This window comes from Microcaecilia unicolor, chromosome 5 (genome assembly GCF_901765095.1).
Source record: "Microcaecilia unicolor chromosome 5, aMicUni1.1, whole genome shotgun sequence".
NCBI classification, from domain to species: domain Eukaryota; kingdom Metazoa; phylum Chordata; class Amphibia; order Gymnophiona; family Siphonopidae; genus Microcaecilia; species Microcaecilia unicolor.
Window position 1 is genome coordinate 345,648,065 of NC_044035.1, and position 15,975 is coordinate 345,664,039.

Sequence of the window (15,975 nt, forward strand, 5' to 3'; positions counted from 1 at the left end):
TATTGTGGAGAGTAGAATTTTGTTACTATCAGGGGAAAGTCTTCAGCTGACAGAGATTGGGATCTCCACCGGCTCCCGCTAAACGTGTGCTTACTGTTGGGTGGGCCTGAGCCCTAAGTGGGTGGGCCCTGGCCCACCCAGGCCCACCTGTGGCTACGCCACTGCTGTACAATGCCTTTATCCTTCTTGATGTTAGTGACTTAGGAGTCCTTTTGCTAAGTCACGTTGGGCGCCTACATGCTCACAACATGCATCAGTTTGGAACTACTGCCTGGCTACCGCGTGGCGCTAATTTCATTTTTTTTAACATACGTCCATTACGTGCGTCAGCAAATATATTTTCTTTTCTGGCGCGTGGCGCTAACCGGGCGGTAATCGGCATTGTACGTGTGTAGACAATTACCACATGGTTAACGCATGAGACCTTACCGCTAAGTGAATGGGTGGCGGTAAGATCTCAGTCCCAAAATGGACGCGCAACAATTTTTATTTTGCCGCACCTCCATGTCCCCGTTCCCCCCCCCCCCCCCCCCCCCCCCCGGCAAAAAAGGCATTTTTACAGGCACACTGAAAAATGGATGTTCGTGCATCCAAAACACGTACCTACACTAGCGCAGGCCATTTTTCAGTGCACCTTAGTAAAAAGACCCCTTAATTCCTTTCCTAGTTACTATGGTCTTTTGGGTCATGGTTGTGTTCAATATTTTCAAGCCCAATATTTCACTCCTCTCTCTCTCTCTCTCTGCGCCAGGGGCTTGGACCCCCTGCCGATGACCCTCTCGACCCCCCCTCCCGCCACCAACCCGCCGTCGCCATCACCTACCTTTGCTGGCGGGGGTTGGGGGTCTCCCACCAGCAAAGGTAGGCGACGGCGGGGGAGGGTTGGCAGCGGGAGGGGGGTCGAGAGGGTCATTGGCAGGGGGAGTCAAAGTTGGTGGTGGTGGGGGATCTGCAATGGCAGGAGGGGTGGCGGCAATGGCGCGGGGGGAGGGGTGGCGGTGGCGCCGGGGGGGGGGCTAAAACGTATCCCCGCACCTCGGGCTCTGGACCCCCCTCCCGCTGAAGTCTGGCTACGCCCCTGCTCAGCGCCACTCACACTTCCATCCGCTCTCTCATTCCTTTGCGGCTCTGTGTTCCCCAGTGCTTTTTTCTATTTGAACATAAAGGTTGATCAGAACCTAGGTCGAGTTCTCTCTCCTATCCCTTTGAGATATCAATACTCAACCGTTCCACTGCTCTCAGCTTCCAGATCCTTTCCCTGTAAGGACTGTCTTTTGGCAGCAGCTGTTACTCTCTCCTTCAGAGGATCAGGATTAAATCTCCCTGAGGACCTTACCCATTCCCTTTCATGTGTGGTCTGTGCCTTGGGGAGCAGCAGTGGGCCAGACCAATAACCCTGGACCAGTTCAGCGTTTCGGAGAATATACATCAGAAAACATCTGCGGACCAGACTATCAACCCCTGTGTTTCTTTCTCCTTAGCCCGTTAAGCAGATTCCTGAGAGTTCCAAAGTGGGGTACCAACTTAGTCCAGCTTTAAACCTCCTCATTACTGGAACCTCCTCTCTGAACTCAGTTTTATACTTCTCTTCAAAAGCTTAACCTTCAGTACTATTGGGCCACTTTCTCAGAATAGACCCCCTCACTATTCACTTTTGATTGGCACCTTTATGGAGCAGGAGCCCAGAATGTTCCTCCTACACCAGTATAGGAAAGTACATTTTGGCAGCCTGCTACAGGCACAACATATGCGCCTATGTGTTTTCACAGCCTGAGGGATCAAAAGACACCGTAAAACTCAGCAGAAGCTGGTGGTGGATTGCTGTGCATCTCTGAATAAAGTTTTCTCTTTAATTCTTGCTGGGAACCTTCACATGGTGACCTGCTTATATAAAATCTATATCAAATTTCAACAAAGTGACACCTCCACAATTGAAGTATGATTACAAAGAAAAGGAAGAATGCATACATCCAGGATAAAAAAAGGTGCCATCCTGTAGCTTACAAAACTAGGGGTGGGGGGGGGGGGGCAATGCAGATAGTATACAGTTACTGCAGGGTGTGCACACATGTTACTGGTCACACATTGCAGAAAGTATGCAGTTACTTTGGGGTGTGCATGTGTGGTACTGGTCGCACATTGTGGAATGTATGCAGTAACTGTGGGGTATGCACACATACATAGTACGAGGGGAATAATCGAACGGCGCCAGCGAAATAGATTGCCGGCGATCTATTTTGGCGGCGCCGCAAACAGCTGGCCGGAACTGTATTATCGAAAAAGATGGCCGGCCACCTTTTGTTTCGATAATACGGTTTGGACCGACCAAATGCCAGAGTTCGCCGGGTTTGAGATGGCCGCTTTTGTTTTTCAGCGATAATGGAAACAAAAAGCGGCCATCTCAACCCCGGCTAAATCCAAGGCATTTGCTCGTGGGAGGAGCCAGCATTTGTAGTGCACTGGTCCCCCTAACATGCCAGGACACCAACCGAGCACCCTAGGGGGCACTTCTAAAAAAAAATATATATATATACAAATACCTCCCAGGTGCATAGCTCCCTTACCTTGGGTTCTGAGTCCTCCCAAATCCCCCCTAAAACCTACTCCCCACAACTGTACACCACTACCATAGCCCTTATGGGTGAAGGGGGGCACCTACATGTGGGTACAGTGGGTTTTGGGGGGGTTTGGAGGGCTCAATACTTACCACCAGAAGTGTAACAGATAGGGGGGAGATGGGCCTAGGTCCGCCTGCCTGAAGTCCACTGCAACCAACAAAAACTGTTCCAGGGACCTGCATACTGCTGTCAGGGAGCTGGGTATGACATTTGAGGCTGGCATACAGGCTGGCAAAAAGGATTTTATTTTTATTAGTGTGGGAGGGGGTTGGTGACCACTGGGGGAGTACAGGGAGGTCATCCCCCATTCCCTCCGGTGGTCATCTGGTGAGTTGGGGCACCTTTTTGAGGCTTGGTCGTGAAAATAAAAGGACCAAGTAAAACCGGCAAAATACTCATTAAGGCCACTTTTGTTTTTTCCATTATGTGCTGAAGCTGGCCATCTGTTAGCCACGCCTATGTTCTGCCTTTGCTACACCGCCGACACGCCCCCTTGAACTTTCGCTGGCTCGGCGACGGGAAAGCGGCGATGGTGTCAAAAAAGGGGGTTTCGATTATACCGATTTGGCCGCTTTTGAGAGATTGCCAGCCATCTCTCGATTTATGTCAGAAGATGGCCGGCGAGCACTTTCGAAAATGAGCTGGATAGTAACATAGTAGATGACGGGAGAAAAAGACCTGCACGGTCCATCTAGTCTGCCCAACAAGATAAACTCATATGTGCTACTTTTTGTGTATACCTTACCTTGATTTGTATCTGCCATTTTCAGGGCAAAGACCGTAGAAGTCTGTCCAGCAATAGCCCCGCCTTCCAATCACTAGCCCCGCCTCCCACCACCGGCTCTACCACCCAATCTCAGCTAAGCTTCTGAGGATCCATTCCTTCTGAACAGGATTCCTTTATGTTTATCCCACGCAAGCTTGAATTCCGTTATCGTTTTCATCTCCACCACCTCCCGCGGGAGGGCATTCCAAGCATCCACTACTCTCTCCGTGAAAAAATACTTCCTGACATTTTTCTTGAGTCTTTTTTTCATTTTTCATGAATTTGCACACATGTTACTGGTCACACAATGCACATAGTATGCAGTTACGGTGGGGTTTGCACACGTGTTACTGGTCGCACAATGTGGAAAGTATGCGGTAACTGTGCAACCTGTAACATACTGCAGTGTGCAACCAATGACACGTGTGCAAACCCCACAGTAATGCACACTGTCTGCATTGTGTGACCAGTAACATGTGTGCAAACCCCACAGTAACTGCATACTATGTGCATTGTGTGACCAGTAACATGTGTGCACACCCTGCAGTAACTGCATACATTCTGCCCTGTGCAACCAGTAACACATGTACACACTCCACAGTTACTGCATACTTTCCACATTGTGCGACCAGTAACACGTGTGCAAACCCCACAGTAACTGCATACTATGTGCATTGTGTGACCAGTAACATGTGTACACACGCCACAGTTACTGTATACTTTCCACATTGTGCGACCAGTAACACGTGTGCAAACCCCACAGTAACTGCATACTTTCTGCACTGTGCAACCTGTAACATACTGCAATTTGTGTAGTACATGTGGGTGCCCAGGGTGGAAATCTATACATGATGCTCAAATCAGATGCCAGAAAAAATTTGTGCCAAGTACTATTTTAGAAAGGACACACGCCCTTAGCTCCTGGTGCCGATTTTAATGCCCAGTTCTGGTTGCCAGACTGACACCTGCTGAAACCTAGTGTAAATCTTGGTGCTCAAGTTGGGCACGGAGACCCATTATTCTATAACACCAAGCCTATATTTTCAGAATGCCTCTTACCCCCCCCCCCCCCCTTGCCCCTCCCATGGCCACACTCCCTTTTGGGATGCATGCTATGAGATTGAGGCGCCCAGCATTATAGAACAGCACTCAGCCAGATATGTGTGTAAATCCAAATTGGTGCCGATTAACATTAATAATTAGTTGCTAGCAACGGATTACTGATGGTTAAGAGTTCACGAGCCACTAAGATGTGCACGCATCTCGGGAGCGCACCCAAATCTAGGCAGCATATATAGAATCCGGGGGACACTGTATTAAAATAAACTGATGACAATGAACAGTGTGCTGTCCAGGGTAACCCCCAAAGGGAAAAAAGGGTTTATGTCTATTTGGGGGATTACATGTGGTCTCTACCCCTAACAATTTTTAATACTTTATTAATGTATAAAGATTGTATAACTGCAGAAATAGGCAATTATACCTTCCAAGATGAATTACAGTGTAAATAATATACAGATTCTGGAGTTACTGCATTAACAGCAACTCAAACTCTAGACTAGCAAAACTCTGCCAAAGAAAAAAAAAAATCTGGCCCAAAGCCAGCATAATAAAACAGAACTAACATCTCAGAGTCAAGCAACAATAACTGTAGCTATGAAAGGAGACACCCTGGAATACCAGTATACTTCCTACTGGGAAAACAGAACAAGTTAGTCTGCTGCAGACACCGACACAGAAATTAATTATAAGCAGGATACCTCGCTTTTGTCACTCCTCTAGAACACACACAGAGTCTCAAATAAAGAATCATTTCATTTTATTTATTTATTTGTTACATTGGTATCCTACATTTTCCCACCTATTTGTAAGCTCAATGTGGCTTACATGGAGGGGCATAATTGAACAAAAACGTCTATCTCCATGGGCGTTTATCTCCGAGAACGGGTCCGTGAAGGGGCGGACCGAACCGTATTTTCGAAAAAAATAGACGTCCATGTTTTATTCGACAATTTGTGAGCTGGGCGTTTTTGTTTTTCAGTGATAATGGAAAATGAAAGCGCCCAGCTCAAAAACGAATAAATCCAAGGCATTTGTTCGTGGGAGGGGCCAGGAGTCGTAGTGCACTGGTCCCCCTCACATGCCAGGACACCAACCGGGCACCCTAGGGGGCACTTTTACAAAAACAAAAAAAAAGGTAAAAGAGCTCCCAGGTGCATAGCACCCTTCCCTTGGGTGTTGAGCCCCCCAAATCCCCCTCAAAACCCACCGCCCACAAGTCTACACCATTACTATAGCCCTAAGGGGTAAAGGGGGGCACCTACATGTGGGTACAGTGGGTTTGGGGGGCGGTTTGGAGGGCTCCCATTTACCAGCACAAGTGTAACAGGTGGGGGGGGATGGGCCTGGGTCCACCTGCCTGAAGTCCACTGCACCCCCTAATAACTGCTCCAGTGACCTGCATACTGCTGCCAGGGAGGTGGGTATGACATTTGAGGGTGAAAATAAAAAGTTGTGAAACGGCATATTTTGTGGTGGGAGGGGGTTTGTGACCACTGGGGGAGTCAGGGGAGGTCATCCCTGATTCCCTCCAGTGGTCATCTGGTCATTTAGGGCACTTTTTGGGGCCTTATTCGTGGAAAAACAGGGTTCAGGAAAAGTGTCCCAAATTCTCGCTAAAAACGCATACTTCCATTATCGGCGAAAGGCGCCCATCTCTGATCGCCCGATAACCACGCCCCAGTTCCGCCTTCGACACGCCCCCATCAACTTTGTCCGCATCCGCGACGGAGTGCAGTTGAAAACGTCCAAATTCGGCTTTTGATTATACCGCTTTATTTGTTTTTGTGAGATAAACGTCTATCTCCCGATTTGGGTCGCAATATAGGCGTTTTTCTTTTTCAATTATAAGCTGGATGGTACCGGAGAGGTGTTTTCAGGCTCCGGTGTGAACAAATACAGGGTGATGTTGTGGTAAGATCAAGTTCATGTGGCACAGCCACATTAGGGATTCGGAGAACGGAAGAGTTGTGTTATGTCCATTACGTACTTTAGTTTGGTTGTGTTGCAAAGATTAGGCATTTAAGTTGGATCGGTAGGGTAGGCCTTTTTAAACAGGTTGGTTTTTAGAGATTTCCGGAAGTTTAGGTGGTTGTATGTCATTTTTAAGGCTTTTGGTAATGTGTTCCACAGTTGTGTGCTTATGTAGGAAAAACTAGATGCGTAAGTTGTTTTGTATTTAAGTCCTTTGCAGCTTGGGTAGTGCAGACTTAGATAAGATCGTGTTGATTCATTTAACTTTAACACTTAAAATCCACTTTACCATCAAGTTCAAGGTGGAGAACAATCAATCTATATCAATACAATCAAATAAGATGGTGTTAAGATCCCTACATAATCCAAGTGTAATCAATTCAACATAGCAGAATATAAAATTCAAACAAAATTCAATTCTCAGAGACAGAAATCAATTCTATCTTTGCTTACACACTATGCTATTAAAATATTTTATTGTGTAATGTGTTGACGTGGTAATGTAGCATACTATGCCATGCTTTGTATTTGTGCTTGAATATTTTTACTGCTGTAATTGTCTATTGCTTATGTTTGCTCACGTCAAATCCGGCATGCTCGTTTTAATAAAACCGAGCATGTGCGCATGCTCAATTTCACTAAAACAAGTGTGCCGGATGTGAGGGGAAGAGAGAGCAGGGCAGGAAATTCGGCAGCGCTGGAGACCAGCTCTGGAAAAAACGCTTCAGCTGGCGGGGGATGGGGACCCCCATCAGCCAAACCAGAGACACAGATCCAGTTTCGGGGGGACCCAGGCCCCAGTGGCCCCCGCAGCTACGCCACTGGAGTGGACAACATGAAAAGGGATCTAAAAAAAAATTAGAAGAATGGTCTACTGTTTGGCAAATAAAATTTAATGCAAAGAAATGCACAATGATGCATTTGGGGTGTAGAAATCCGAAAGAGCAGTATGAGCAGGGGGCGACAGTCTGACACACACGGATAAGGAGAGCCTTGGGGTGATAGTGGCCGAGGATCTGAAGGAGGAGAAACAATGTGACAAGGGGATGGCTGTTGCCAGAAGAATGCGAGGCCACATAGAAAGAGATGTCCCTGTACAAGTCATTGGCGAACTCTCACTTGGAGTATTGTGTCGAGTTTTGGAGGCCATCCAGCTTATAATCGAAAGACAAAAACGCCTATATTGCGACCTAAATCGGGAGATAGGCGTTTATCTCCCAAAAACGAATAACGCGGTATAATCGAAAGCCGAACTTGGACGTTTTCAACTGCACTCCATCGCGGAAGCGTACAAAGTTGACGGGGGCGTGTCGGAGGCGTGGTGAAGGCGGGACTGGGGCATGGTTATCACCCGAACAGAGATGGGCGCCTTTCGCCGATAATGGAAAAAAAGTATGCGTTTGTAGTTAGAATTTAGGGCACTTTTTCTGGACCCTGTTTTTTCACGAATAAGGCCCCCAAAAGTGCCCTAAATGACCAGATTACCACCGGAGGGAATCGGGGATGACCTCCCCTGACTCCCCCAGTGGTCACTAACCCCCTCCCACCACAAAAAATGATGTTTCACAACTTTTTATTTTCAACCTCAAATGTCATACCCACCTCCCTGGCAGCAGTATGCAGGTCCCTGGAGCAGTTGTTAGGGGGTGCAGTGGACTTCAGGCAGGTGGACCCAGGCCCATCCCCCCCCCTCTACCTGTTACAATTGTGCTGCTTAATGCTTAGTCGTCCAACCCCCCCCAAACCCACTGTACCCACATGTAGGTGCCCCCCTTCACCCCTTAGGGCTATAGTAATGGTGTAGACTTGTGGGCAGTGGGTTTTGAGGGGGATTTGGGGGGCTCAACACCCAAGGGAAGGGTGCTATGCACCTGGGAGCTCTTTTACCTTTTTTTTTTGTTTTTGTAAAAGTGCCCCCTAGGGTGCCCGGTTGGTGTCCTGGCATGTGAGGGGGACCAGTGCACTACGACTCCTGGCCCCTCCCACGAACAAATGCCTTGGATATATTCGTTTTTGAGCTGGGCGCTTTCATTTTCCATTATCACTGAAAAACAAAAACGCCCAGCTCACAAATTGTCGAATAAAACATGGATGTCTATTTTTTTCGAAAATATGGTTCGGTCCGCCCTTTCACGGACCCGTTCTCGGAGAAAAACGCCCGTGGAGATAGACGTTTTTGTTCAATTATGCCCCTCCATATCTCTCAAAGGACATGAAAAGACTTGAGGCAGTCCAGAGGAAGGCAGCAAAAATGGTACAGGGTTTGTGCCAAAAGATGTATGAGAAGAGACTGGAAGACCTGAATTTTTTATATAAGTACATAAGTATTGCCATACTGGGACAGACTGAAGGTCCATCAAGCCCAGCATCCTGTTTCCAACAGTGGCCAACCCAGGTCACAAGTACCTGGCAAGATCCCAAAACAGCACAACACATTTTATGCTACTTATTCTAGAAATAAGCAGTGGATTTTCCACAAGTACATTTTAATAGTGGTCTATGGACTTTTCCCTTAGGAAGCCAGCCAAACCTTTTTTTAAAACCCTGCTAAGCTAACCACTTTTACTAAATTCTCTGGTAACGAATTCCAGAGTTTAATTACACGTTGAGTGAAGAAATATTTTCTCTGATTCATTTTAAATTTACTACTTTCTAGCTTCATTGATTGCCCCCTAGTCCTAGTATTTTTGGAAAGAGTAAACAAGCGATTCACGTCTACCCGTTCCACTCCACTCATTATTTTATAGACCTCTATCATATCTCCCCTCAGCCAAGGAAAGGAGAGAGAGAGGAGACATGGTACAGATATTCAAGTACTTGAAAGGTATTAATATACATACAAACCTCTTCCAGAGACACAGGGATAGTAGAACTGGAGGACATGAATTGAGGTTGAAAGATGGTAAACTTAGTAGTAATATCTTGAAATACTGGAATGCCCTTGCAGGAGAGGCTGTGGAGTCAAAAACAGTCAGGGAATTCAAATATGTATAGGATAAACACGGGGGATGCAAAAGAGGATGGAAACATAACATGGCTGTTGGGGTGTTATATTGGGCAAGTGTATGGGAACTAAGGCCAATGTTGGACAGACTTCTATGGTCTGCATCCTGCATATGGCAAAAGACAGGGGAAGATTTGGCAACTCCAGCATTGTATATCACTTTATTATCATATTATGCGAGTGAGGGTGCAGTACAAATTCAGGGGCAGGGAAAGACCTCTTAATGGTTATAACATACATTGTCCCAGGACTCCTTCTTATAGCAGCTCATTTTCAAAGCACTTAGACTTACAAAATTCCATAGGGTACTTCTCCTCCACTGCTGACTCCAGACTGCGTTCCTTTTATCTTGCTGCACCATATGACTGGAATAGACTTCCAGAGCCGGTACGTCAAGCTCCATCTCTGGCCGTCTTCAAATCTAAGCTAAAAGCCCACCTTTTTGATGCTGCTTTTAATTCCTAACCCTTACTCACTTGTTCAGAACCCTTATTTTATCATCCTCACTTTAATATTCCCTTATCTCTTGTTTGTCCTGTTTGTCTGTCCTAATTAGATTGTAAGCTCTGTGGAGCAGGGACTGTCTCTTCATGTTCAAGTGTACAGCGCTGCGTACGTCTAGTAGCGCTATAGAAATGATAAGTAGTAGTAGTAGTGTTTGGGATTCCGGAATCTTGCTACTCTGTCTGTCCTGATTAGATTGTAAGCTCTGTCGAGCAGGGACTGTCTCTTCATGTTCAAGTGTACAGCACTGCGTACGTCTAGTAGCACTTTAGAAATGGTAAGTAGTAGTAGTAGTAATTTTGTAAGTCTACGTGCTTTGAAAATATGCACATGTGGTTGGCATGATGGCAAATTGCCAACCAGTGTTTAAGCAAGCTCAATACCCTATGGAACGGGTATTACTAAAGTGAAATTTTTCCAGCACCCTGGGGGGGAGGTAGATCCCTGCCCCAGGGCTGGAGTGGCAGGATGTCCCTGGGTGGGAGGAAGTCCAGCCCATGGGGAGTGGTTCTGAAACAGAATGCAAGAGAAAAGAGTGGCCCTTGTAGAGAATGACAAGGTTGGAGGAGTTGCAAAGGGGATAAAGGCTTTTGGGGTGGGGGGGGGTCTTTGGTTGCCTGCAGGTCTGGAACTACCTGTACATCCCCTGCCACACATTCCCTGCCATTGATCAGCAGGAAAGAGGGGAATTCTAGAAATTGGAGAGATCCACTGGCTTTGAGAGACAGGTTGTGGCTCCAATAAGTGGCAACCGGGAGACAGTGTGCAACGGGTGGGTGGAAAAGGGCCCAGCCTGCGTGTGTGCTGGAACTAATGAGGGAGGGGAGATTGGCCCTGAATGTGAAACTGAACTGAGATCTCTTTTGCGGCCCAGGGCCGGAGCTACCACACGGGTGAGACCCGGGTTACGCATGAATGACTATAATAACCTGCACAGTGTGGTGGATGTGGCCCTGGAGGTCTTGCTGGGCAGGATGGGTGAACTGTGCAGGGGTCTTTATCTGCCGTCATTTACTATGTTGCTGCTTCTTCTTCCTCCAACACAGGTCCCCATTCCTCTCACACTCACCCCTCCCTAGCCCCTCATTTCTACTCTCTCTTATGCCCTCCTCCCCCCCCTCCCTCCCTCCCTCCCTCTTGGCTGGAGGAGTGGCCTAGTGGTTAGGGTGGTGGACTTTGATCCTGAGGAACTGAGTTCAATTCCCACTTCAGGCACAGGCAGCTCCTTGTGACTCTGGGCAAGTCACTTAACCCTCCATTGCCCCATGTAAGCCGCATTGAGCCTGCCATGAGTGGGAAAGCGCAGGGTACAAATGTAACAAAAATAAAATAGATACTATTGGAGATTCTACATGGAATGTTGCTACTATTGGAGATTCTACATGGAATGTTGCTATTCCACTAGCAACATTCCATGTAGAAGGCTGCGCAGGCTTCTGTTTCTGTGAATCTGATGTCCTGCACGTACGTGCAGGACGTCAGACTCACAGAAGCAGAAGCCTGCGCGGCCACATTGGTGATCTGCAAGGGCCGACTTCTACATGGAATGTTGCTAGTGGAATAGCAACATTCCATGTAGAATCTCAAATAGTAGCAACAGTGGAAGAATGGCCTAGTGGTTAGGGTGGTGGACTTTGGTCCTGAGGAACTGAGTTTGATTCCCGGCAAAGGCAGCTCCTTGTGACTCTGGGCAAGTCACTTAACCCTCCATTACCGCATGTAAGCCGCATTGAGCCTGCCATGAGTGGGAAAGCGTGGGGTACAAATGTAACAAAAAAACAAATATTCACATTATCTCCAGTATGACTCCCCACATTTTAGGCTCATCTCACATTGTGCCCCAGCTCATATCATTTCCCCAATTCGCATTCCCAGGTCCCTACCCCAAACTCGCAACTCACAGCTGCATACTCTCCAGACTCACTTCCTGGTTCCACCATCCTCCAATTCAACCCACCCTCTAGTCCCCAATAGCTACTTTCTCCACCCTCACAAACCCATCCCCCGATCCCAGTCTCCCTTTCTGTACCTTTTCAACCCATGTTCAATGAATTATTCATGTGCTGCTCTCCTACGATTCCACACCCAAGCCTCTTTTATACCAATCGGAGGCCATATATAGAAAGGTACAAAAAAAAACTTTAGGTGATTTCATCAAGAAAAATCCATATTGGCTTTCTGCAGCTCAGAGGATTTCTGTTCTGACTTAAATACCAGCCTCCCATCCTTCTCTTTCCATCTCTCCTTAATTTTATCCCTCCTTACCCTTTCTCCCAAATTACACTATCCTATCCTGTCTACCCTCTTTTATCCTAGTCATATTTTATCTAGCTCAACTTATCATACACTACTAAGCCCAACTTTACATTGTTTTACTACTGTTTTATTAAAATTCTATCAATAGAAATCAAACAAAATAAAACATGGAAAAGAAAATAAGATGATACCTTTTTTATTGGACATAACTTAATACATTTCTTGATTAGCTTTCGAAGGTTGCCCTTCTTCGTCAGATCGGGTTCTACATGGAATGTTGCTACTCTTTGAGATTCTGCGTGGAATCTTGTCACTCTTTAGCAATCCGGAATCTTGCTGTTCTTTGGGGTTCTGCGTGGAACGTTGCTACTCTTTGAGATTCTGCGTGGAATCTTGTCACTCTTTAGCATTCTGGAATCTTGCTATTCTTTGGGGTTCTACATGTAGAGAGGTGTGGTAGCCGTGTTAGTCCACTCTTAAAGGTTATCAATAGAAATCAAACAAAATAAAACATGGAAAAGAAAATAAGATGATACCTTCTTTATTGGACATAACTTAATACATTTCTTGATTAGCTTTCGAAGGTTGCCCTTCTTCGTCAGATCGGGTTCTACATGGAACGTTGCTACTCTTTGAGATTCTGTGTGGAATCTTGTCACTCTTTAGCATTCCGGAATCTTGCTATTCTTTGGGGTTCTACATGTAGAGAGGTGTGGTAGCCGTGTTAGTCCACTCTTAAGGTTATCAATAGAAATCAAACAAAATAAAACATGGAAAAGAAAATAAGATGATACTTTTTTTATTGGACATAACTTAATACATTTCTTGATTAACTTTCGAAAGTTGCCCTTCTTCGTCAGATCGGAAATAAGCAAATGTGCTAGCTGACAGTGTATATAAGTGAAAACATTCAAGCATTACTTTGACAGTCTGACAGGGTGGGAGGAGGGGGGTGGGTAGGAAGTATGCATGGGGACATCAAAGCATATCATTGATATTCTAACAGGATGTGTGTGGATAGGTGAGGGGAGGGTGATCAACAGAGACATACAGCTTTATGGTTTATAATGGGCTAGGAACCCCAGATCCTTGTTAAGTCCTTTCTGTTGGGTGTTAAAATATTCAATCATTCTGACTTCAACAAGATATTCAACATAAAGGGATTCTGACTTCCATGTTTTATTTTGTTTGATTTCTATTGATAACCTTAAGAGTGGACTAACACGGCTACCACACTCCTCTAATTAAAATTCTATTAACTTTGTATTTCAAATTACCATGTAAGCCGCATTGAGCCTGCATTGTGTGGGAAAGCGCGGGGTACAAATGTAATAATAATAATCTTTAAATTAACTTTTATAATTCTTTGTTTTTTTTGGCATGCATCCTTTTTGTAAATTTGTGGGTTTGGCAGAATGACACCGTGCAGAATTGTATGTTTGATTCTCCTTTCCAAGTAGTTCGTCCTTAGGAGCGAGCAAACTCCTCTCCCCCTCCTCAAAAAAAAATATATATATAGTTATTCCACCCATTCCAATTCTTGGCTTTTTTTTTTAACCTTATATCAATCATGAGGCTGTTTGAAGCTTTTGTGCATAAAAGATTTATTTTTAACTGTGTCCCCAGCTGTGTCCTGCTATACTCCTCTGCCATTGAAGCTAGAGTTGGATCACACTGGTTGTGGTTTTACAATGCCTGAAGCAAGTAAAACAGGAAGCCGGACTGCAAGTTACAAGATCTGCCGAATAGACAGTTTTTAAAACACAGTACACATCAGGGTTTTTTTTCCTCTTTTGAAGTTGCATTTTTGATGTGCAGTTTGGAACAGCACTCGGGCACCATGTTAAGCTTCAGCTGTTAAGCTCGGCAGGGGTAAGATGCTTTTTTTTTTTTTTTTTTTTAAAGAGCAGTAATGAGTTTTCAAAGTACCTTGTGATGGGGACATACTTTAATATTTGAATTTGCTTTGCAATTAGATGTGCCCTCAGTGAACATTGCCAGCAAATCTGTAGCATCGGGAAATGTTGTTGTTTTAATGCCCTTCAAAACAAATTTTACATTGGATGGTGAAAGGCACCGTGTTCTAGTGCAATAACTTTATTCTAGGCTGATACATGGTCTTACCTCAGAATGCATTTCCTGCCATAGGGACCCTTTTACTAAGCTGCGTAAGCATCTAGGCGCGCCCAATGCGCGCCAAAATGGAGTTACCATCTGGCCACCTTGTGGCTCTTGCGGTAATTTTCATTTTTGGCACACGTCCGATACGCGCGTCTGAAAAATATTTTTTATTTTCAGGCGCACGTAATGAATGCACGCCAAGTGGTATTTGACGTTCGTAGGCCATTACTGCTCGGAATTCTTTACCGCTAGGTCAATGGCTGGCGGTAAGGTCTCAGACCTAAAGTGGACGCGCGGCAATTTTGATTTTGCCGCACCGTTTTCAGCACCAAAAAAAATAATTTTTTTATAGGTGCGCTGAAAAATAATTCTGCTCGCGCACAAAACACGCGTCTACACTACCACAGGCCATTGTTCAGTGCACCTTAGTAAAAGGACCCCTTATTTATGTATTTATTGGGATTTATTTAACTTCTTTTATAGAGAGATTCTCCCAAGGCAGCGTACAGCAGGTCTAGCTTCACTTATGATTTTATTAACAGCATAAATAATAATAGTAACATGACCAAACATAACAGTAAAATAATCATATAACAGAAATATGATAAATGTCAGCAAGATATAAAGGATACATCATAATGGTAATTAAATTCGCCGATGACACAAAATTATTCAGGGTCGTCAAGTCGCAGGAGGAATGTGAACGATTACAGGAGGACCTTGCGAGACTGGGAGAATGGGCGTGCAAGTGGCAGATGAAGTTCAATGTTGACAAGTGCAAAGTGATGCATGTGGGTAAGAGGAACCCGAATTATAGCTACGTCTTGCAAGGTTCCGCGTTAGGAGTTACGGATCAAGAAAGGGATCTGGGTGTCGTCGTCGATGATACGCTGAAACCTTCTGCTCAGTGTGCTGCTGCGGCTAGGAAAGCGAATAGAATGTTGGGTGTTATTAGGAAGGGTATGGAGTCCAGGTGTGCGGATGTTATAATGCCGTTGTATCGCTCCATGGTGCGACCGCACCTGGAGTATTGTGTTCAGTACTGGTCTCCGTATCTCAAAAAAGATATAGTAGAATTGGAAAAGGTACAGCGAAGGGCGACGAAAATGATAATGGGGATGGGACGACTTTCCTATGAAGAGAGGCTGAGAAGGCTAGGGCTTTTCAGCTTGGAGAAGAGACGGCTGAGGGGAGATATGATAGAAGTGTATAAAATAATGAGTGGAATGGATCGGGTGGATGTGAAGCGACTGTTCACGCTATCCAAAAATAATAGGACTAGAGGGCATGAGTTGAAGCTACAGTGTGGTAAATTTAAAACGAATCGGAGAAAATTTTTCTTCACCCAACGTGTAATTAGACTCTGGAATTCGTTGCCGGAGAACGTGGTACGGGCGGTTAGCTTGACGGAGTTTAAAAAGGGGTTAGATAGATTCCTAAAGGACAAGTCCATAGACCGCTATTAAATGGACTTGGAAAAATTCCGCATTTTTAGGTATAACTTGTCTGGAATGTTTTTACGTTTGGGGAGCGTGCCAGGTGCCCTTGACCTGGATTGGCCACTGTCGGTGACAGGATGCTGGGCTAGATGGACCTTTGGTCTTTCCCAGTATGGCACTACTTATGTACTTATGTACTTATGTACTCCGTATCTCAAAAAAGATATAGTAGAA

The 15,975-nt window shown here is 45.5% G+C and overlaps 1 protein-coding gene across 2 annotated transcripts in view; it reads left to right on the plus strand.

Moving 5' to 3' along the window:
• LOC115470909 (PQ-loop repeat-containing protein 1-like) overlaps positions 1 to 15,975 on the plus strand; it is an 87,497-nt gene that overhangs the window by 10,552 nt on the left and 60,970 nt on the right. Inside the window, exon 1 of one of the 2 annotated variants that reach the window (XM_030204524.1) lies at positions 13,854 to 14,053. The exons of the other annotated variant lie outside the window; for it this stretch is intronic. The gene's annotated coding sequence lies outside the window, so the exon portion shown is untranslated. Of the gene's footprint in view, positions 1 to 13,853; positions 14,054 to 15,975 lie in introns of those variants that run through there. 2 annotated transcript variants of the gene reach the window in all.